The sequence below is a fragment of the Myotis myotis genome, unplaced genomic scaffold (genome assembly GCF_014108235.1).
Source record: "Myotis myotis isolate mMyoMyo1 unplaced genomic scaffold, mMyoMyo1.p scaffold_m19_p_13, whole genome shotgun sequence".
Taxonomy (NCBI): domain Eukaryota; kingdom Metazoa; phylum Chordata; class Mammalia; order Chiroptera; family Vespertilionidae; genus Myotis; species Myotis myotis.
In genome coordinates this window covers 1,784,867-1,809,774 of record NW_023416317.1, presented here as the reverse complement: position 1 = coordinate 1,809,774, position 24,908 = coordinate 1,784,867, and the positions used below count along the sequence as shown (strand labels likewise).

The window sequence follows — 24,908 nt, the reverse complement described above, 5'->3', positions numbered from 1 at the left end:
GTCATCTCTGCGGCCAGGTTCCACATGTGGGTGTAGCAGCTGAGCCCCAGAAGCTTTCTGCTCTTCCCCACAGAGAGACAGCCTGTTCGTGTACCAAACACGGAAAGAAGACAAAAGGAAAAGCCTCACACAGAGAAACGGGCATCCATTAGTGTGCTTCCACGGGCGTGGTTACAGGAGCGCCATTTCCCGGGGCCTGAACTGCTCACACTGCTGTTCAAAACGGTCCTGCCTCTAAGACAAGACCTACTATGTGTAGAACACTGAAAGGGGAGATGAATAAATATAAGACACTGTTCTGGCACTAAAAACGCTCAAGAGTCTCACTGGGGAAATAACTGCAAAACACCTATTATGTATTCTAAATCAGGAATTAAAAGAGTCTTAAAAGACAGGTTTTATATCTATTGGGATTTTAGAGTGACTTTAAGATAAGGCGCACACCTAAAAATAGCCCCTGAACAAGGCAGTGTTATACCTGTCAACATTCCAACGTTCTATACACATAGAATAATGCTTTTTTGTGCGCGCAATAGACTCTCTGATTTTAGGAGAATGAAGAATAAAACCTGGGTAAATATATCACTGGGGAAATTTTTAAAAGCAATGAAATGAAAAATAGTATGGGCAAGCTGCTTTCGGCAGTGGCCTCTGAATTATGGGCGCTAAACCAGAGTGTCCATAGGAGGCTACAGGTTCAACAGCTGTGAGCAAAACCAAGGTGGCCCTTGCCCCAGGGCTCCTCTGTCTGCAGGGGGTGGGGGGGGCAGTAGCAGAAGGTGGTCTCACAACAGTGGAGAAGACCTGGACGTGTCCAGGCCTGTGCACAACACTTCTACCCCAGCGTCTTCTCTCGTCTCCTCACAGGGTCCCCAGTGCCCCTCTCCCCTCCAACCTAGAAATCCCCATCTCAGCCCTTCCTTCCCAGTGACCAACAGCCCTGTCAAGTCAGCGAATAGAAGGCTTTTCTGTGGTCAGCTTTCGAGAACTGACTGGGACAAAGAGCTCTGCCCTTATTAATGCACCGCCTGGAGGGTTTCTGGACTAGAGGTTGGAGCCAGTGTAGAGCGCTGCGGCCTTCCCAATGCTCGCACTGGTACCCTCTGGGGTTACACTGTCCAGAGCTGCTGGGGAGCTCACCACGAGCTCGGGCCTGTCTGGGGCCAAGGTCTCTTTGGCTTGGCAGATACAGCACCTGCAGAAAGGAAGCCCTCTGCCCCTCTCCGGAGTGGGGTCTCCTCCCTTCTCACTGAGTGCAAAGAGGACTAAGGAGAGGCCTCACTGCACTGTACCCCTCGCACCCTCTTGTATTCAATCCTCTCTGCTGTACAACGAGCAGGGTGGTCAGGTGCACTTCCTCCTGGTTTCAGAACAGCCAGGTTCAGATCGGTGGGAGGAAAAAAAAAGCCACGACTGGGCCATGTGCTCCAGCTCAGACTCCAGGAATTCCACGCATGCAACCAGGTGCTGGGAAGGGACAAGCCCAACGAAGGGTTTGCTTTCCACCTACTGCCATTGTAACAGAATTGGACTCCAACCCTAGGCCAGGCCCAGGCCTCTCCTTTCCTCCTCACTCCTCAGCCATCAAAGGAGCTGCTTTCTCCCTCCTCTAAGCTCCTTATCTTCATCAGGTTCAAGACAGCGGCGTTGTATTTCCAGCACAAGAAATGGCTGAATTTCCATGCTCTACCCACCCCCTCCAGTCTTCCTTGAATACAGCCCAGGGCTGACTCCATTATCTCAGTGCCTGGGAACCAAGTTTCTGATGACAAAGTCTGTCCTTGGAGCCACAACCCCTTTGCTAATGGGGGGCTATTGCTTGAAAATAGGGCACTAATTGTGCAGCCCAGACAATGAGCAAAAAAAGGAACTAGGAAAGGGAGGTAAGTAAACAATGACACAAAGTAATGAATGCACCTGCCAAATGTGTGCAAGTGATCAGTGCCTGCTGGGAGGGCGGATGAGGGGGAGGGGGCACAAGGTGAGAAGAGGATGGTGCAGGGACAGCTGGGAAATCTGATAAACAGAGCTTGATGGAGATTAAAACCACTCCCTATGCTCTTCTCCACTGGGAGGCCGTCCCCTGCTCCTCTGGCCTGTCTGCAGGATGGAGTCTGCTCCCAGAGTGGCTTCACCCGCCATTTCTCTTCCACCAAGAACCCAGGAGAGATGAGCCCTCTCTAGAATCCGCTCAGTGTAATAATTCACAACTAAAAGGGTTTCCCTGCCTCCTAACATCCTGTGACCTCCCCAAGATCTGTAGAAATATTTTATTCATCTTGATGTTCTCCGGCCTATAGAGCTTAGAATATAGTAGGAGTTTGGGGCTTGTCAATTTTAATTGAATTACAAATAGAAATAGAAGACAAAGAAGAGTGAAAGCTGACCCTCAAGGTCCCCCAAGAAGCACGTGGCCAAGGCAAGCCTGAAAGCAAATTCCCAAGGGTCTGGACTCTTGGAGCTGAGAAGCGGCACAGACAGAGCTGCCTGAGCCACTTGCCACCAGGAAGGGGTTCACTAGGAATGGGGTAACAGAGAAGGAAGCAGAGGGAGAAATGTAAGGATGGGCTTGAGGGCTTAGATCATGTCCAGCCAGGCCCACTCCTGACCCACTCAGTCCCTTTTTGCTTAAGCCAGGATGGGCGGCAACTAAAACCATGTTCTCCGTGACACACAGACCACGGAAGTCTATCAATAAAACATGTTCTCGGTGACACACAGACCATGGAAGTCTATCAATAAAACATGTTCTAGGGGACACACAGACCACGGAAGTCTATCAATAAAACATGTTCTCCGTGACACACAGACCACGGAGGTCTATCAATAAAACATGTGCTAGGTGGCACACAGACCACGGAAGTCTATCAATAAAACCTGTTCTAGGTGACACACAGACCATGGAAGTCTATCAATAAAACCTGTTCTAGGTGACACACAGACCATGGAAGTCTATCAATAAAACATGTTCTCGGTGACACACAGACCATGGAAGTCTATCAATAAAACCTGTTCTAGGTGACACACAGACCAAGGAAGTCTATGAATAAAACATGTTCTAGGGGACACACAGACTGTGGAAGTCTATCAATAAAACATGTTCTAGGTGACACACAGACCATAGAAGTCTACCAAGAAAACCATGTTCTCAGTGACACACAGACCATGGGAGTCTATCAATAATACATGTTCTAGGGGACACACAGACCATGGAAGTCTATCAATAGAACCTTGTTCTAGGTGACACACAGACCATGGAAGTCTATCAATAAAACATGTTCTAGGGGACACACAGACCATGGAAGTCCATAAATAAAACATGTTCTCGGTGACACACAGACCACGGAAGTCTATCAATAAAACCTGTTCTCGGTGACAAACAGACCATGGAAGTCTATCAATAGAACCTTGTTCTAGGTGACACACAGACTATGGAAGTCTATCAATAAAACATGTGCTACGTGACACACAGACCATGGAAGTCTATCAATAAAACATGTTCTTGGTGACACACAGACCATGGAAGTCTATCAATAAAACCTGTTCTCGGTGACACACAGACCATGGAAGTCCATAAATAAAACATGTTCTTGGTGACACACAAACCATGGAAGTCTATCAATAAAACATGTGCTAGGTGACACACAGACCATGGAAGTCTATCAATAAAACATGTTCTAGGGGACACACAGACCATGGAAGTCCATAAATAAAACATGTTCTCGGTGACACACAGACCATGGAAGTCTATCAATAAAACATGTGCTAGGTGACACATAGACCATGGAAGTCCATCAATAAAACATGTTCTAAGTGACACACAGACCATGGAAATCTATCAATAAAACATGTTCTCGGTGACACACAGACCATGGAAGTCTATCAATAAAACATGTTCTAGGTGACACACAGACCATGGAAGTCTATCAATAAAACATGTGCTAGGTGACACACAGACCAGCGAAGTCTATCAATAAACATGTTCTGGGGGACACACAGACCGTGGGAGTCTATGAATAAAACCTTGTTCTAGGTGACACACAGACCATGGAAGTCTATCAATAAAACATGTTCTAGGTGACACACAGACCATGGAAGTCTATCAATAAATGAGCATTGACAAGAGACAGGTCACAAAAGTTGGTAGTCTGAAGTGAGAATGTGGTTGGTCTGGGCTGAATCAACTGTTTCTCATCACTGGGTTTTGAAATCAATCAGCTATCCCACCTGATTTCACACTTACTAAAAGCAAGGCTTTAAAAGAGAGCTTGCCAAAATTCAGTATCCGGTTTTTTCAGCAGGCTTGTGCCCTTGAGGTTTCCTCTTTGGCATCTAAGAACAGCTATGTCTAAAGGCTATTATACTCACATATAGCCCAACAGTACACACAGGAAAGGGGGAAAATTCATTCTAACCCCCAAAGGCCAGCTTCCCTTCCCAGGGGGACCTCTGGTAGCAGAGTCTGGTCTCTTTTCCAGAAACTTCTACACATACAATCATATGTGTTTTGTATGTGCACTGGTTTCCCCCTGTCCTCCGGACAGACATTTAGGGAACTGCACTGCTTTTGCTCCCACAAACAATGCTGCACACACTTCAGCAGCCGATGAGTAAAACCCCTGGAGGCAACAGCTGATGGCTGCTACTGCGTGTGTGACCTGAGTCAAGAGTCAACAATCTTCTGGCTAAAAAACAAATCCCCATTACCTTTCACATGCACTCTACCTGGGCTTCCTTGTCTAAACTTAATCCTTATACCTGAGGATATGTGGTTAGTGTTTTATTTTACTGATTCTACGAAGAGAGAGTAATATCAATCAGCTGCCTCCTGCACGTGCCTGGACCAGGGATTGAACCTGCAACCTGGGTATGTGCCCTGACTGAGAACCGAACCCATAACCTTTTGGTGTACAGGACGACACTCCAGCAGACAGCTCCCTGGGCTCCCTGCTTACTGGACTCTCTCTGTTGGGACCCAGTGATCAGGTAGACGCCCTCCAGGAACATTGTAAACAAACAGAGGCACAGTTCTGGGGTATCAGCTGATACCCACTGCAGCAGAACCCAAACAACAGGCAAAAATTCCCCCCACCCTTTTTAAAATCAGTCCATTTCACAGACCTTTGAGGAAGTCATTTGGGCGTACATCTGACGGAACGCACATGTCTGCTGGGCATGTCTCACACCCAGACACAGACGCACACACGCCACTGCCCTTCCGCGCCCCAGCCCTCGAGCAAACACAGGTCACAGGGAGGTAGGGGCGCAGGTGTGAGTAGTCCAAGAGGACAGCGGAACCCAACTTCTGAAACAGACACCCAATTGTTTACACACAGTTTCCACCAGCAGGGGGCGCTGCACAGACCTTCACAGGGCCTTGTTAAAAGGACAAAAAGGTGGGGGGGAGGGCAGCAGCATTAGAAGCTATAGAAGGTCCAGAGCAGGGGAGGAGGAAGTGAGGGAAGAGGGAGAGGGCAGTGGGCATGTTCTGAGACTGAGGTCTTGAGGACGCTCGATCTTACGTTTTGAGCACCTGTACAGGGTGATTCCCCTCCAGCGAGCCGGAGGGGAGGAGCGGGGACGCAGGCGGAAAGGGCCGTGTCCCCAAGGAAACACGCTTGGGTTTCCAGCAGGGACTTACTTCTTGGACAGTCAGCTTTGTGATGGTCAAATTGGAATTGTTTCACTTGTTTTTGGTATTCTGCCTTGGAAGGAAGGAAAGGGTGCAGGAGAAGAGACAGGGACTCCCCATACAGAGGGCGGCCGCGCGCTGTGGCCTGGGCCAGGTCACTTCCCGTTTCAGGATCTCAGTTTCACCTTCAGTCAATTACAAGGAACGGACCAGAGAGTCTAACATTCCTGAGTTCGTCCTCTCACAGCCACAAATCGAAGGCTGTCACTGAGGGGCCATTTGGGGACTTTAGAACTTGAAGGTGCAAGGGCCTTAGGAGAGCGGGACACGGCGAGCCTCGTAAGAACTCAGTACATGGGCAGTCCAGAGAGCTGAGCTGCTACGCTCTAAAAGCCGTGAGTCCGTGCTAATTTTCCAGGGTAAACTGACTAAAACCCAACCAAAGCAAAATGTGGAGATGTAGATGCAGACACATTAAAGAATGGTTTGCTCAGGGACCTGCGAAGGACTGAGGTTTGGGATAATCAGCGAAGGAGAGGGAGAGCCCGGCTGCGCCCCCGCAAGGACACACATTCCTGGTCACGCGCTGGAAATCAAGAGACAATTCAGACCAGTAAAGAGAACTGCCTGGCAACCTAAAGTCTAGAAGTTCTGCAAACAGTTAATGTAAACGGTGCCTCGCATTGTCCCGGAAAACACAGAACAACGCAGGGCAGGACTTGCGTGCCTTGGATGGGTTTTAACGTGGCTTCACAGTTGAGGGAGTGGGCGGCCATCGAAACTCACAACCTCATTTATAAGCTCATCAAGAGACGGAGCTCTCCCGAGGTGGCCGCCAGCAGGCCCCTCTGACTGGGAGGGACCGGAAGGCCGCCACTGCAGCACAGGCCACGGCAACAGAAGCATCAAGGCCCCTGGCAAAGCCGTGCGTGCGTGCGCTATGTTAGAGCTGGGGAAGCACTTGGGGTATTACTGTTAAAGCAGGAAACAAAAGAGTACATACAGTACAAGTCTCTATATATGTACATATAGACACACACAAAATATTGGCAAGATACAGATAAAATGTTCAACTATCTAGATGAGGCCACAAGTGACATTGCATTGCTTCCTTAATTTCTCCTAAAAACATTTTATAATGAAAAATTATAATTTAAAAATTTGTAATTTAAAAACACACCTACATGTTTTTCTCACAAAGAGGAAGAAATGTTCTCCCTTCATCCAATCCTTTCTTAGTAGTATTTATTATCCAAGTAGGGACAACACATGTTTTTTGTTATTTTACTTACAATTTCTGAGATGCTGGAAGATTTGGGACCAGCCTGAGAAATCTCAAAAATGGTCAACTGTGCTTCAGAATGTTGAGTAAGCTAGAGTCTTTGATGCTTTTAGCTGATTTGAAAGATGGATGAACCATAAGAGACTACCTATATTAGTATACGGTAAAGGTGACAGACTAACATGCGGCCCAGGCACAAACTAACGAACGCTGTACTAATCTAGAGATGATGCTAACCACAACAAGCTGTGATATACTTCAGATGATTAAAAAGAACATATTTCAAGTTAGAGATGCAAGTATATCCCCCTTTTGCCCTGTCTTTGTTTTAGACTTAAAATCTAAACCATCGGATGAGAGACTGACTCAAAAGGGCACAGCGCGCAGGTTCCCTTTCTGTAGCAGTGAGGTTTTCTCTGTTCCCTTCCCACAGCTGCACTGTGACCCCGGCCAGCGGGCTGCAAGGCGTGGGGGCACGTGTGCTGAGCAGGCACTCTTCCTGGGGAAATCACTCAAGAGGCCTGATGTTCCTATTCAGGCTCGTAGTACAAAGCCAGTGTATGTTCCAAGAGTGAGAGTCAGATACGTTGGCATGTTACAGTTGACTATGACTTCCATGCTGACAAGCCCCAAGTCAGCTCTCTGTCATCACTGTCCTTGACTCCTGCAGCGCTTCCGGCGGACAAGGCTCCCCTCCTCCAACAGGGTCGGCCCTTCCACCGGCCTCCGTCTGGTACCTGTGCCCAAGCCTCTGGATGGTGTTGGCTTCAGAACGCACCCCTGGCAGCCCTCTCATCGTCCCACACCCTGGCTTCCTCAGCGAGCTCCTCCGCTCTCGTGCCTGTGCGCATCGCTCCCGCGCTCAGAAACCCTCCCCGGGCCTCCGAGAGCTTTCTAGAGCCACGTATCGGAGCACGCGGCTGACATCTCAACCTGCGTGAATGGTCAAGAGCTCAAGCCTGCCCTCCTGGTCTCCGCTGCCTCCCTCAACCGCTCTTGACAGTGACCGCTTACCCAAACGTTAGCCATGCTCCTGAACACGTGCACTGCCGTGTGGAAGGCAGTTTTAGCAAGAATCCTACCCACTCAGTTCAACCAGAAGCCCACCCCCACATCGGGTCGCCCTCTACCTGATCAAGTCCTACCCTCCTGTCCCCCACCCCCAGGATACTGGCACCTGTGCACCTGACTGTCTTAGTGGTGGAGGTGAATTCTCGCCTGAGGATATTTAGCCAATGATATTTAGAGAGCAAGGACGGGAGGGGGAGAGACAGAAACACATAGTTTGGTTGCTTCCTGCACGCGCCCCAATCAGGACCAGGGATCAAGCCTGCAACCAAGGTATGTGCCTTTGATGGGAATGGAATCTGGGACCCTTCAGTCTATGGGCCAATGCTCTATCCACGGAGACAAACCAGCTAGGGTCACCTGGACTGTCTTAATCAGGAATCCTGTAGATCTCTTTAACCAGGACCCTCCCCTTCCCGCTGATCATTTCCTCTTAACAGTTTTCCACCCCCTGCTCTCGCCTTGCTCCCATGCTATATTCGGAGTTGAGCGCAGTCTGTCCCACGTGGACAATCTCTCTGCAGCGTGCCCTACACCTTCTGTGAGGGTCCTGCGTGAGACCTGCTTCCCATCTTCAACAGGGGAAAGTGGGCTCTTTTCGCCCCTCACCCTGACCCACGGGCTTTCCTATTCCAGTGAGCAGCAGCTCCACCCCCCAGGACAGCTGAAGCGGAACCTGCTCTGCCCGACTCTTCTCTTTCTAGGCACGAGCCAAACGCCAGGACAAACATCCCAGGAGCCATCCTGGGTGCAGTTCTTCCAAACACCACATCGATTGCACCGAGGAATCTTTGGCTCGACCTTCAAATAAGTCCCAAGTGTAGCCACCTCCCCGCCTCCACCACCATCCTGACCCTGGCCATCATCGCATCTCCCTGGACTGTTCCAGCGGCCTCCTAACAGGTTTCCTGCCTACTGTCTCACCACCCGAGTCTAGCAGCACAACAGAGTCAGAGCTTGTCCCACCTCAAAGCCCACCAAAGTCTCCATATTTCACTGAAAGACTAAGTCCCATCAGCCTTAATCAACGCTTGACTCAGTCTGGCCCTGCTGCTACTTGGCCTTCCTTCCTTCCACTCTCCCACTGGCTGGCTTTGCCTGGCCACACTGGCCAGCTTGCTCTCCTTACAATATGCTCAACCTTTGTTCAAAGTCACTGACTATTTGCAGTGGCAACCCCTCCTGCACCCTCCTCTATTTTCTCCACAGCCCGTATCCCCTCATATTTATTTACTACATTTTCCTCCAGTCCCCACCCCACGGAGCCACGTATCTGAACAGAGGGTGTGTCACCTCATTTACTGCTATACTCTCCATCATCTGAGCAAGCTGATAGAGACACAACGCTTGCCACTTATGTAACTTTAACCACACTGAAAAAAGTAAACAGAAACAGTTGAAATTAATTTCAATTTATTTTACTTAACCCAATATATCCAAAATATAATCATTTCAATGTATAACCAATAAAAATAATTATTCAAATATCTCACGTTCATTTTCCCATACAAAGACTTTGAAGCACTTTGGGGATTTTCCACGAACAGCACATAGAAGTCTGGGCTAGCTACATGTCAGGAGCTCACAGCCACATGCACCTAGTAGATTCCATGTGGACAGGATAGGCTTGCTCTACTCCAACGTGAGTTTATTAATTGCTTTAAATACTTTTGGGCATGACCCACTAAATTGAGTTCCTAACCCACAAATGGATTCCCATGCCCACTTTTGAAATCACTGTTCTAAAAAAAAAAAAAAAAAAAAAAAAAAAAATCACTGTTCTAAATAAGCTTTAGGTATGTAATCTGAAATGAGTGACACCTCGTCTGGCCCCCAGGGGTGCTCAGGACCTTTAAAGGGGAACAGACTTCCCAGGAGAAGAGCCTGGAGGGCAGGGGAAGAACTGACAACCATGATCATCAGGGCCAAGGTCAGCACAGCTCAGGGAATGATGCAGGCTTCTCTCCACTAAAAGGTCCTTTAAATTAACTCAGTGCCCTGCCCGACAATTAACAACATCTGATCACCTCTGATCATACATGACACGCATAACACATTCAGGGGAGATCTGCACACTTTTCACACGTCACAAAGAGTGCATTTGAACTGAGTAGAAAGACGTCCAGTTTTTCATTTTTCTCTCCCCACCCAATGCCACTGACATGGAAGTACAACAGCTCAGATCAAGGAAAGAGAGGTATAACAATTAATCTTCAGTTTTCATTTTTACAGAATCCCACTCACCAGTCTTTGAAAAAGGCACCATGAACTTCAAATCCAAACTTAGCCCTCGGCAGAAAGGGTCAACTGTTAAAATGGCCTCAAAATAAGGGCCCTCCTGCCAACATGCCACGTGCTCTTTTAAGTGCGGGAGGTCAGTAGGCGCCAGGGCTGTGCAGGTGAGGTCTGGCAGGTGTGCTGCCCTAAGCGAGGTATTGTCGGTGCACAGTTAGGCTCCAAGTTTCTTCCGGAGGTTTCTGAATAACCAAAAGGGGGCAAAAATTCCTGCATCTGTTACGCTGTTGTCACCTGAGCTGAGAACTCCTTGATAAGATGCTCAAAGTGAATCTCATACAGTTGGAATATTTGTGCCCTTAGCAGATGGAAGAGCAAAAACATCGTTCTGAAAAAATGAATAAAACCATTTGTTATTTGGTTTTATATTTTTTATTGTTCAACTGTGCAAAATATGGCTACTTGATAATTGCTGCAAATATTGTCTTTACTACTAAACATGCCTTCATGTACATTTCAGCAAGTGACTTATGCTTGAAAAAAAACAGTATTGAGCATATTTCTCTGGAAATCAGTATTTAAATTTTTTTTCTTTGAAAGTAACATACAGGAAAGACAGCTCTTGTTCACGGGGTAACTTGGTTTAGCATTATGGTTAACAATGTTTAGAAACAGCTAACTTAAAAAGCAAGCATCTAAATCCTAAAGTTTTAACTGTTGAGAGACCAAGTCAGTTCTATGGAAATATAAACAACATGAAAACAGTAATTTCCCCACAAAGCCATTCCTGTGAGAGCACTTCAGGCCACCATTGTGTTGGATTTAGAACTGAGAATTCAAACAACTCTGAGGTTGTAAAACAGTTAAAAACTGAAAAGCTTCTGATGAACCTTGAAAACATGATGCTAAGTGAAAGAAGTGAGTCCCAAAAGACCACCTAATGCATGATTCAATTTATGTAAAACATGCAGAATAGGTCAATCTATACAGATGAAAGTAGAGTTTTGTTGCCAGGGGCTGGGTTGGGGGAGTGGCCGCTAATGGGTAGCTCTCTTTCTGGGGTGATAAAATGTTTTAAAACTACATTGTGATGATGGTTGCAAACTCTGTAAATGTACTCAAAACACTGAACAGTACACTTTACATGGGCGAATTGTATTGTGTATGACTATATCTCAATAAAGCTATTACCAAAAAGTTGACATGCCTGATAGCATTCACAACGGCATTGGCATGAAAGGTACAAGAGAATGGAATTAATCCAACATAGCATCCATTTAATGCTATAACACATACCCCCAGACCCGGGTCTCCCTGTGAGAGAGCACATTATCAGAGCAACCAGTGCCTGCCCTTCCTGCACTTGCCATCGTCCTTCCTAATGGCTGTGTTCCTCTCTATACTGTGAGCCCTCTGAGGATTGGGACAGAACGGTGCCCTCCCCACACAGTGCTATGAGCCAGCACCCGGCACACAGCACCAATTAATATCTGCAGCAGGAGCTCATGCATGTATGCAGTAGTATGTACATCCCTGTGAATGAAGGAAGGAAGGAATGAAATTATTGGATTGAGGCAATTCAACCAATCAAGTTGATTTGTACTATCCCCTTAAATCTGTTTGTTCTCCATTTCTCCCACACTTGTGGCCACCCAGGTAGAGACATTTTCCCAGCAGCCATTGCAGCTTCTTGTGACCATATGACGATACTTTTTCCAAGTAAATGTCAATGGATATAGTGTGTGCAATTTTTAACTCATTTGCTTCAAAAAAATTGCTGGTTTGGACTTCACTGTGCTTCAACCACGTAGATAAGGACAAGCCCCGAAGAGGACAGCACAAGAGGGAGAGGCCTCCCGTCAAGCCAGACCGGCCAGCTGCTATATGAGAGAGAGTAAGCTTGTGTTTCAGGGAGGTCACAGTGTGCCCAGGGCTCTGCGCTACAACAGCCGCGCCTTTGCCCTGACTGGTGCAGCCACGTTGGCGTGTGTGGCTGTGGAGGGTCGGGAAGCAGGAGGGCTTCCGTGCCTAAGGAACTGCCTGCTACTTTCCTCCAATGGCAGCCAGTGGAGACGCTCTCTTCCAGTGTCTTCAGAACAGCTTCATGAATTAATAGTTACACAATTCAAATGCTGAATTGCAAAGAGGTCATTTTGAATAGATTTAACTCGGAATATTTTCATTACGTAAATATTTACATCACATACATATACTCTTTCCAAAGAGCCAATGAATATATTTTAAATGGCTGAATAGCCCATTTTAGCTTTTTTGTAGCCAAGAAATAATCTGCAATATGTAAGACACGGTGAGTAGAATCGATAAGGATGCACTGTAACTCCTTGATCTAACAAAAAAAAGGAGCTCAAACTGGGGATGGGAGAAAAACTGTGACGACTACACATTCCTTTACATTGTTCACTTTCCCTCAAATGAATTGACTATTACAAAAATGAACCAACAGATAAAATGTTTGAAGATAGCTGATGTTTTAAAATAACCATTTAATTATAATCTATATGATCTTTTCTTGACTATTATCACTGACTCCCAATGCCATTCAGAATTGAATACAAGATGGTGAATTTTACAAACTGGATTTGAATTTGAAGCAAAAATGCATGTGGATGAATTGCCAATGGTAGTGGGACACAGGGAGAAACTGATAGACAGGCATTACTAACTCGCCAAACCAAAGGCCATCACAGCAGGACGCCAGCGGCCTCTTTCCTTCTGCCTGGCTTCCTAGATGACCTTGGGGGAGTTCCCTTTCATCTGGGGGCCCCTTTCCAGTTTGTAAAGTGGGGATTATGATAATTGCCAGGAATGCTGGCAACCAGACCCATTTTATAAAATGTTCAGATCTACTGGGAAACTTGTTAGTACCACTACCAAGTATGATGACTGTTATTTACGATTCTCCAGGCCTTTGTAACTAAATTTGAAAAATGGTTTCGTCTGGCTTTCTGTGTTGGCCTGACCACTTTCATGCACAGAGCCAGGGCTCCCATCAGGCCACTGCAGGCACATTTCCCTGCAGCTCTGCTGGCAGCTGATGCCTCCCAGGTTTCACATGCGGCCAGGGCGTTCACCAAGGCGCTGGCAGCTGAGATCGGCACCCTCCTCACAGGTGGAGGGCAGGGCTGGGCTCTTACCATTGCTGGCAGCACGAGCTCATGTTTGCTTAAGGTCTACTCACTGGGAAGAAACAATAATCATTCTATCCACTGCATATATTTTTTTCTAGATTTTATATTTGTAACAAGGCTCTTTTCCTTTTGCCTTACATATAAGAGATCAAGGTATATATGGATTAGTTTTAAAGGATCATTGAGCTTGTTAAAAAGTAAAAAATTTCATGTCATTTATTATTTATTTGAGTCTAAATACCTTAACTTAATTCTAAAAAGTAAAATTTAAATGAGTCAAAACACAGATGGAATTGATATTGTAGAAGTAAAAAAAAAAAGTTAAATAATGAAATGCTAACTGGGGGTAGAAAAAAATCAAGTTTATTTTAAAATACATCAACAACAAAAAGTTGTATCAACAAAAAAGTTGAAAAAACTACAGAGATTGAGCACAAACTCTTACTCTGAGCTTCCTAGCAGTCAAGTCGGAACAAAAATTATGTGAATTTGTTATTCAGCTCACTCTGTGTCAAAAAAGGAGGTACAGAAGGACAAACTTTTTCTGTGTTTTTGAAATTTAAGAAGGGGTTCCTTATTTTCAGGATATTGTATAATATATTATGTTCTTGACAGTAATTATAAAGAAAACATTTTTGATAATATAATATTGAATGTCAACTGCAATTGAAAAATCAAAGTTCTTTTTTAAAAAAAGCATTTTTTTCTTAGTCAACACTGATAACAAATTTAAGAAACTTTTTTATTTTTACCAAACTTTCCCTTAACTCATGATATTTTTAACTTTGAACAATATTATAGAATTGGGCAGAGTCACTCTGCACACTCATGTCCATGTTCAGGTCATGTGTGTACGCATGGTCATAGTCAAGACATCAAGTCAGAAGAAAATCATTCGTGCTCACGGGTGAGTCCCCCCGCCAATAAAAGAAAGAAAACCCCCGATGAAGCTCTATTTGAAGCTGTAGGGCCAACACAACTCTGTCCAACCACTTTTCCAGCTTTAATCAGAACCCCTCGCCTCCCTAGAAACCTTTGCTAACGGCCGGAGATGCGTTGGACGGGCTGGGCGTCGCAGGAGAAGGCCTGGCTGAGGCCCCAGGGGCCCCAGGGGCCGGGGCACGAGGGGAGCTGAGCTGAGCTGAGGAGCTGACAGGCGGCGGCCCACATGCAGCATTTACCGCGTGGCGCCTCACGGGCAAGTCTGCAGTCTTGAGAACAGACTGAACTTCATTGTCAAGAGTAGAAACCTGAGTCTCGGCAAAGGAAGAGCTTTGCCCAAAGCCGCGCTCTGACTGGGTGAGCACGCTGCTGGCCAGGCCGCCAAGGACCCTGTCCTCGCATCTCAAAGGTGGTGAGATGAGGCAGGTTGGATTTTCTGGCCCAAATCCAATGTGCTGAAATGCAAGTTTAAAAACAAACCATCACCTCTGAAGGGCGTTCTCACCAGCACCCTGGGTGAGATGGAAAGCCAGCTGGTGCCAGCATCGGTGCCACTCGAAAGGCCACCACGGGCCTGTCCAACTGCGGGCAAGGCGCCTGATCTCAGGCTCAAACCCACGCGGCTGGGAACTCGCGCAGCCCGGCCGCGGCGCCTGTTCGAAGACACACACAACCTACCGCTGGGCATGGAACGCTCAGTGGCCATAATTCAAAAACAAAATGAAGACACCACTTGAGGAACATGAGATGTTGAAACGACCGGCAAGATTAACTTGTATGTGATGAGATATGTACTTGAGGAATCAAAAAAAACCAAACGTAGCTTCCATAATCACTTCAAGCAGAATGCTTTTCGTCCCCTCCCAAATGTGCATCTGAGAAAATTCACTGAGTTTTAACTCATCAAGCTACACTAGTCTCCTGGAAAACTTCTAGCTCAGAATCAAGTGCTCATCTCTCATCTGATTGCCAAGCAAGGCCACGGAACCGGGCAGTCTCCTGCTGACACCACAGGCCTGTGCCCACGCCGCTCCAGTCCCAGCAACGTGGCATGCTGCTATGGTGCCTGACGATTAGTTTCTGAGAGAAGGTGATTACGAAGCCGCCCGAGGAACATCAATGTGATGACACCGGCTCAGAGCACTGACACGCGTTACTCTTATTAGCAGCAAGTTCCTTGTATGAAATCGCCACTTTTGTGATGTGAACATGCCTCTCTAACTTTAATCCAACTCAACACTCCCCCACCCCCACCCCCCAAAAAAAATTCAGCTTCAACAAAGGGGAAAAGTTTGATATTTGGGGGGAAATATGACTCTGTGGACCATTTCTTAAGGGGATCTCTTCTTTAATGACTTCCCAAAATATGCCACATACATACTTACACACAAATAAATGCACATCCATTTGGTAAATATGTAGATCAGAAGAGAACTGAAGCTGCTTAAAAGGTGACAGCTACTACCCTACACATTATCCCACTAATGGTATCTGCATTTACCTTGTGTGGCTTCTGTGAAGCAATCTTCAGTTACAGTCACCTCAAAAGGTCACTTCTTACCCTGAAAACAAAAGAGAACATCAAAATCTGAATGTCAACAGAAAGTAGCAACCACCTCTCTTGCCTGGGAGATTCAAGAAAAACAACGAAGGGACTCAGTTATGTTCAATGGCAAGTGACTTTCAGAGTTAATAAAAACAAGTCCCAGGACCTCACTATCTGGACCACATGCCTCTGAGCTCTTCAGGACAAGACAACTCCAATGGAAAAAGCCGAGGTGAAACGTTTCAAACGTTACTCATGAACGTCTTCTTGCCTTGCTGCCTGTCAATTTATGTTCGCGTGGAGTGATGCATGCCTCGCGGGTCTGTGTGTGGAAAGCAGACTGCTACGCGAGCGTGTCTGTTTGGTTCCCATCCTCAGCGTCGAATGCACTGACGCGTCGGCTTCTCGCTCCCTCTGGAAGAGAGCGCTCGCAGACAAGCTGCTGTGGCCACTCTGGGCCTTTCGGAAGGACGTAAGCACCACAGTGCCAGGGTGGGGAGGGATGGGGCTGATGGGAGTGGAAGCTGTTCTCAGAATATTTCCACTTAGCAGTCTCTGCCAGATTAAATAAGTTACATAAAAACGGTCCGTGTCAGATGAACTAAGCCGTTGAAAGCAAGTTCCCTAAAACACAAAGAAAGGATGAACACGCTCTCCCGCATCCACTCCTGCACGCGCGCTGCCTTATGCAAAACAGTGTGGCCCTTTAAGAACCTCGCAGGCTGCCCCTTTCTGCCATGGAGCTGGGATCAACATACGGCACAAGTGAAAAGAAAAACATTTGTTTATTAATTTAGATCAAGTTAGCGACAGGGAACAGGACTCATTCCACATCGATCGGCCAAATGCTCGTCTAATTTTCTAAGACGGTGAAATTGTATCATCACTTTACTGAAATGTTAGTTCCTTTTGCTCACTCTTCAGAACGATATGGAACGGAGTGCTTTAGAGTTTACACAGGGCGTCTCCCTGCTCAGCTCCTGCTGCAGCCCTGACAGGGGAGGCAGCCTCGCTGAGCGCACGCTGGCTGCAAGGGGGCTAGATCTGTGGGGGCCCCTGGGGGAGCGCTATCTTTGAGGAATTGCTACAAGGCCAATTTATGACATTTCCACCAGCAAGTGTATGCAGATTCTTGCTATTAAGATTGGAAAGAAATGCAGGCTCTGAGTGAAATCATAATTTTCATGTTTACTCTAAGAGGAAATTGGAGGTTTTCACCATAAATGCTCACCATTTGGGTGGGGGAAAACCCTAGCTCTGGGACTTAAAATTACTATTTTGCAACCTGCCCAAAACCTTTTTGTTTTTACACAAAACAATTCAAATAGAAAATGACAGTCTGCACTTTCCTGCTGGTGTTTGTGCCAGGATAGGTTTCTGCAGGGGTGGGAACCCTGGCCGAGCGAACGGTGCTCAGGAAACAGCGATGGCAGTGCGGCCTGGGACGCGGAGCAGTGGACGCACGCACGTCAGAGGAGCCCTCAGACCCCAGGCCACTGACCACCGCACGGAGGCTCCGCTCCTCCCTCTGGGCCTCCATGGGAGGTGAGGGAGCCTGGCAGACCCTCCGAGTCTGGGCGAGCCCCCTCGTGTCACTCCTCTCATCGGAAACGTGCTCTAGCGAATGCAGCTAAGCTGATTCTCATGTTTATCTACTGGGCTTCGTCCCTCCTGCATGGCAGTCACACTGCCAGCATCAGCCTTTGCCACGCAGGTGAGGCTGCTGTCACACAGGCCTGGCAAGCCACTGGGCCTGATTAAACTTTAATTTTAAAGAAACTGCTGAAAACGCCTACTTGGAACAAAGTTACCTGTAACACTGTGTTCAAACCTGCAGAACATTTTCGGGTAAGTACTGGCCCCGTTCCTCTACTCCTCTCTGCACAACACAGTATCATCCATCAGCGGACAAGGGGAGAAACTGAGGCTGCCCACCCTCCAGATACCACAAATGTAATTTTTCCCTGCGGTGGGGGGTTCATCATAACAAAGTTATCCATTTGGTCCTCCAACTTACAATTACTAAAGCAATACAGAATTGGTTGCGTTTAATTTGTACTTGTACATAAAAACTGGCAGTGGTATTCAAGCCATCTTTTCCTCCATTTTGAAGTTCATAAATTTTAATGCATACTCATATCTGACCCCGCATTAATTTATTTGTTGGTTTTAGTTGTTAGTATATATGAGCAAAGTAATCTAAAAGATACTTCGCTGGCTTTGCTGAGAAGAGATGAATAGCTCAGCTCTGTTTGGCATCAGGCTACAGTGAGTGGCATTTGTCAATAATAGGGTAGCCAGGGCCCAGGCCTGGGCCTAGAAGAACCGGAATCGACACCCAGAGGAAAGTTTGTATTTCATCTTCACAAAGTACCATACTCCTATTTCCAAAACTGTATTTGCTATTTTTTAAACAATAAATTTGCTTATCAAATCTGTCAACTATTTATCTGAATGCTACTGGCAGCATGATGATATCTAAAACTCAAATGATTATGTGAAGTGTTTAGGTTAAAAAAAAAAAGATACAAGAAAAATATTGTCCTCCAGCCCCCTGTCTTCTTAAAAAAATGCAGTCGACGTATGAATTGCATTTTTTTCTTCTCCTCTCTTTCTTAAGTTTCCTGTTGGTTTTAGGTTGTAAACATGAGCCAGGGATATGGTTAATAAAAATTACTTATTTCCATTTATGCTTTTCTCTACACGTCAGGCCCTGTGTAGAATTGTTCCGTGTGGCTTCTTCACTGTTGTTTGCTATAGTGTTACTGACCTGAAACTATTGTTGACCCGGGACCTTGACCTAGACATCAATGCAGTCCCACACCCCCTGGGTTAGGAAAGTTGATGTGCCCTTCACCTTCCCAACCCCTCCCCCCAGAAGGAGCCGGGGGCAGGGGGGGGGGGGGGCGGTGCTCTGCAGCCTGCATCAGTTAACACAGCACTTCAGTGCCACACTTCACATGGACACACTGACCCTAATGTAATCTGTGTGAAAAATCGTGCACAGTGCCAACCACTATGGCCCGCCTGCAGCCAAGTACAGGTAAACGTGGAGTTGTGATTGCATCTCCCAAGACGGCAAATGAACAGTATATCCTCTATTTCCCACTAAAAGTATCCCCCCTTCCTTCCACAGCAGCTCCAGGCATGACCTGCATCAGGGTTCCTGCCCTGTCTTTCATTTCACACAACTGCATGACAGTGACTGAAGGAGGCCAGCACATGTCATCTCAACCTTCAGTCCTACACACGTTGGCTATGAACCCTGCGTGTCATGTCACGGGGGCTGCGGGGGTCCCAGCCAGCTCGGCCGGTGAAGGCGGAGGCTCAGAGCCCCTGTGTGGCTGGGGATCCCTGCCCCTCAAGTCCAGAACAGGTTCAGATGCTCTACGCTCCCCAGTGCTCCGATCAAACGCCTACCCCTCGTCAAGAAGGCAGGAGGGCTAAACGGGCCAGCTTCCACAGACCGCAGTCTCCTCGGTGAATCTGAACTCCTGAGCTTTTATGTCTGCTTATCAAAGATTTCTTAGAAAAATAGAAGCATGTCAACACAGATTTGACTGGCTGAAAAACTGTAATACAAGGGTCACTTCGTTGTAAGAAAATCCACGCAGAAATCAACCCCAAAGTATTGTTTCTCTGCTTCAAAGAACTTCGAAAGTAGTTACATTCTGAGTCAGGTTTATAGACATAAAAAGGAAAAAGAAAGAGAAGGAAAATATCAGTGAAGGAAGAAAAGAAAAAGGAGAAGAAGGAAGGAAGGAGACTGGAAAAGAAAGAAATGGCAAGGAGTCCTGGCTGGTGTGGCTCAACGGATAGAGCATCAGCCTGCAGCCTGAACAGTCCCGGGTTCAATTCTGGTCAAAGAACATGCCCAGGTTGCGGGCTCCATCCTCTGTGGGAGGCGTGCAGGAGGCAGTGGATCAATGATTCTCTCTCATCATTGATGTTTCTATCAATCTCTCCATCTCTTCCTCTCTGAAATCAATAAAATATGTTAAGGAAAAAAAAGAATTGACAAGGAACCCTTGCAGCTCTGGCCACTGGGAGGGAGGGGTTGGCTGGTTAGGACACGCCCCGTCCCTGCCTTCTCACTACCAAAGAAATCTACCCCCCTAGAACCACCACCCCACCCACTCTGGGCCCCTCCTGATGCAGCAAGAACATCTGACTCCCTTTCTCCTCAGCCGCGGGGCTCTCCTAGCTTTGGGCCCATCTAAAGGAAGACTGAAAGCCCTGTCTGCGAGCCAAGGAAACAGGCAGCCCCGGAGGTCAGGGCAGCCTCCAGCTGGCAGGCCCAGCAAGTCACACTGGCCCACTTCATTCAGAAAACCAGGCTGTGCAGAGAACGTGAAACCCTGGGCATGGCCATGTGAAAATAGTTGATAGTATCCTTTAACAGCCTTTAAATGTTGAAATCTAAAAACAATATTTGCTGCTTTCTCTTGGAAGCACTAACAAAGCCTTTGTTTTAAATTTACCTCTAGTGAGCAATAAGAGTTAATAATCAAATCCATCCCAACCCCCACAAACCTTAAACAAAAAGATAAAAGAAATGCAAATAGCTATTGTCATGGAAAGTTAAGTACCTGTCTGTATTTTTAAGTGAAAAATATTATCTCTATCAATCAAAATTTAAGAATACAATGGCGCTAGTCACAGAAGGAGCACTGACAGCTACTTTTCCTCATAAAAAGTATTTCCCTTCAAAGCTGAGCGTAGAAGTCACATACTTACAATTAGATGGGGTATTTGTAATTTTATTATTAAAAACCTTCAGCAGCCTCGCTGCTAATAAATGTTTCTAAGTCTTTAAAGTGATTTGTACCCAAGAAGACCCAAGTCCCTCGTATTTTAATCAGGTTGGTACATTTTTATTTGAATTCTTACAGCTCCCACCTGTGGGGGAACAGCACTCTCTTCTGTTGAAAAGAGTAATTCAAACCCGGGCCAGTGCACTGGCCCCAGAGCCCCCTGGACCCGGGCGCCACTCCCCCCGCTGCACCGTCTGCAGGGAGGGCGCTCCGCTGTGGCCCTTCTCCGGAGGCAGCTCATTCCTGAAAGGGCAGCGTTCTACACGGAAGCAGTCACCCTCACTCCCCAGCATGATCCCAGTGCATGAAGTTCTGAGTCTTTTTTAAAGTTCAGTTTAAAAAACATTGCATTCGCCTCTGAATATGGTGATTTCCAAAGAAAGCACCGGGACAGAACCAACACACAACAACAGTGACAAGACAGTCCAGGTGAGACCCGGGAGAACAACAGCTCCAGACCCCGATTCCTAGAGCACCCAGGGCGCGGGCCGGCCCGAGAGGGGCTGCTCCTGCAGGGGCACAGTTCCTCCCCGCGCAGAGCTGGGCCCAGGCCTCCAGCCCGGGTGCTATTAATACCCATGGAGCCCATGCCAGGGGCACTGCAGAGCAGCCTTGGGCTCCTGCTCCCCACTCTTCACTCCCTGTTTGAAGCCCTTTAGCAAACAATGGCAGCATTCTCTCCAGGACAGTGACTAAACAGGATTTGTGAATACAAAGAATAATAAAGCTGTTCTCTCTCACCTCTTTCTGCCCCCGCCCCCCAGGTTCCCAGGAGCCCCTCCCCGCGGTCCGGAGCTCAGCCACATCCTAGAGGCAACTGCACTTGTCCATGCCAGGGCCGGGGAGTGACCCAGCCAGGAGCCCCATGCTGTCTGTGGGGAGGCACCTGAGGAGCAGCAAAGGCACCTCTCAACATTTGTAAAACGAAACTAAAGTATCAGCCGGGCTCCCCACACACTTACCAGCTCATGGCAGGGAGGGCCCAGGGGCATTTTCACACAAGGGGGAGAGGTGGGAGTTGGTAAGGGAGGCACTGCAGGCAGTGGGAGCCGGGGCTCTGGCTGGTGAGTGAGCCAGGACTGGAGGTATGTGGGCTAAGCACAACAAAGCCACTGCCTGACTCTAGATTCAAGGCGCAGGAAGAGACCCCTTTGCATAAACACAAACACTCAGCAAATGAGTAACTGGCTCCATCAGGGGCCAGGCCTTCTACCTGTCCTCTCTGACAGGAGCCTCGGCCAGTCCCAGGGACAAGGACTCCCAGGAGAAGGTTCAATGTTACGTTGCTATAATAACAATTAAATGGATTGCATTCATTCCTAGTGAAGAACTGACTCCCGGGAGGGCGGGGGCGGGTCTGGTGCTGCTGCTGCACCTCCAGCCACTGCAGCCAGAACGGGCTGCCCACCGGGCCGCCAGCTGCCCGGGCCGGCTCCCTCCCGGGAGTTCTAAGCGACCTCAGGGTCAGCCATAGTTTAAGGCAGATGTACACGTCTTGTTTCCCTGCTCTGACACATTGCAAACCGATCCTCGTGAGTAAGGCCCATGTTATGGTGTAGAAGACATACCTATATAAAACCCAGACACACTATGTACATGCATATACATGGGCATATACACTCACACATATAATAGTCACACCGATCTAATCAAAGAAAATAAACAAAAATGCTACTTTACACTCCTTAGTTCACAAATGATTTAAGGAAAATAATTTGAGTCGTTCAAAAATGATCCCAAATGCCCGCCTTTCGAAAGCCACCCATCCATGACCGCACTGCTCGCTCACAAACATCCCCCCGTGTGAGAGGACGCTCTCAGCTGCGCGGCTCGCCACTTGCAATTTCAATTACGTAACATGATGACAGCTACGATTCTCTCCATTTCGGCAGAAAGTGTGCCATTGCTCAGCATAACCGTCCTCGGACACCAGGGGTTTGAGCACGAGGAGAACGCACCGTGCTGGAGCCCACTGTCTCCTCGGGGAGCGGTCAGCTCACTCACCCCAACTCTACTGTACGGTCGGCTACGCTTTGGTCCTAGTCGCCTAATTAAGTTAATAATTCTGGGCAGTTTGAATGACTTCGGGGGAAACGTAAAGAGGTTGTGTTCAGCGGGTTCCGCCTGCTGTGTGATCTCCTGAGGACTGGGTCAGAAAGGGGGTCCGCCAGGCCTCGGGGAGGCCGCCATGGTCTCTGCCGGGAAGCAGATGGCTTCGAGTTCAAAGGCGAGTTGTATTGGGTTGATACTACAATACCACTTTCTGGCTACAGCAATTTACCACAAAAGCGAAAGAATATTACTGAAAAGTTTTTTAAATATTACAAACACACAAAAAGCCCATTTCAAACACGTATCATGGCATAACATGAGGACACAAGAAACAAAACTAAAAGATTCTTAAAGCCCTAAAGAATCAAACAGATTCTCTGAGAGAGGTTCCCACAGAAACTAAAGATACCTGTTCTGCTCACTATCTTGTCTTGAAATGACCTTCCAATAAGGTGTTAGATAACCAACTTCCATCGACGACAGTGACTAACCTGATGCAAAGTAACCACAGAACCACGTGTGACCACCTGACCCTGGACAGGGGCCTCTGCGGCAGGCGAGGCGAGCCTGGCAGGCGGGCGGGCTCCCCGCTCAGCTCAGCTCGCAACCGGGCCGGCAGAGCAAGCTGATGGGGCGCTGCTGGAGGAATGCTCTGCGCTGTGCAAACCTGGATGCAAGCGGCTATATTACACAATTACCCGTGGCATCGAATGCCACAGGATCCACTGGATACTGTACTAAATTAACATTGCAGTGAGACAGGGCAATAAAGACGCCAGTCCAGGCGAGGGGTGCAGCACTGTGGTCCCGCGAGCGGCGATGCACGCGTGCTGGGTGCAGCAGCAAACCCACAGACCCGGGAGGACACCCACTCCCTCCCCCGGCGCTGCCCGGTCAGAGCCGCGGCCCTCACCCAGGCTCCGCTCCCTGCCAGCTCCGGAGTCTGAAGAGGGGGTGGCTGCAGTGAGACCTCCAGAAATAAACAGGGTGTACAGTTTCAAAGGCTGCAGACACAGACATTTCATTGTTCGAGCCAATTATCAGTGGAAAATAATAACAGCAGATGGATTGAGAGTCACTGACTTTTCATACGCACTTCATCTCGGCGGAACAGATGATGAAACGCGAGAGCTATCTCAAACAGGCAAAACATCTCCCAGGAAAAGAACTCTCCAGTCCAGATGGGGACCTTCTAAGTCTGCCGATTATCGCGTATAACGTGTAAGATAGACTCACTGAAACACTCAAGAGCTGATCAGAGAGGATGCACACAGCGGCCTCATTACTGGCGGGAGCGGCCTCAGACGTGTGACTAAGCCGGCAGGGACTCCATAAGGTTAGGGCTCAGCTTCCTGTTTTCTCCCAGGACTCGGCTTCCCAGCAAAGCTGGAAATCTGTGCGCAGCGGGAGGGCAGCCCATTGCCCATGGACCCCGCATTTGTGCTCATGTTTGAAGAGAGAGAGAGAGAGACAGAGAGAGAGAGAGAGAGAGAGAGAGAGAGAGAGAGAGAGAGAGAGAGAGAGAGAGAGGCAGGCTGTGAAAAGGACACTAAATTATTCTGAAGCATTCTATCAAAGGGGAAAAAGAACTCCAAAGCAATTCCTATTAGGAGCATTCAGTGATAAAATATTATCCCTTATAAGCAGTTAGAACATCTTAAATATCTTCTGCCACGGTGATCGCAAAATGTAATTTGCTTTTAGTAAGAAAGAAATATAAATTTCAATGGTGGTGTAATAAATAGTTCTAATAAATGCCAACCAAACATGCAGGCAAAAAACCCACCAACCTACCCAAAAGGACTCTCTCTTAACTTAAATATCACCAAGTCAGATGTGCTGTAAACACAACAGGGAAACCACAACCCAAGACTCGGCTACAAGTAACAGAGAAAGTTAAAGCTCTCATCAGACAAGCTTCATTACCACTGGAGCAACAACGTGTCTGCTGTCTGCCTCCGTCCATCCACTCACACATCATCAAGCCCACATTCATCATATTGCAAACTCTCTCCGTGAACTGTCGTAAAATATGGTCGAAATCACTGTGCTAAGAAAAAAGAAAAGCTGATCCCCCACCATTTACTAACATGTTTAACATTTAAGAAATATTTTTATGAACACACTGTTGACTTCACAAGTTTATAACTTAAGTAAAAAATAAATTTTTAGAGCAAGGCTTTTCTTT

The 24,908-nt window shown here is 47.4% G+C and overlaps 1 protein-coding gene across 16 annotated transcripts in view; it reads right to left on the bottom strand.

Annotated features, from left to right (window-relative positions):
- FOXP1 (forkhead box P1) overlaps positions 1–24,908 on the bottom strand; it is a 569,896-nt gene that overhangs the window by 284,483 nt on the left and 260,505 nt on the right. For all 16 annotated transcript variants that reach the window (XR_004971439.1, XM_036331568.1, XM_036331569.1 and 13 more), the window contains one exon: positions 15,810–15,870. The gene's annotated coding sequence lies outside the window, so the exon portion shown is untranslated. The remainder of the gene's footprint in view (positions 1–15,809; positions 15,871–24,908) is intronic.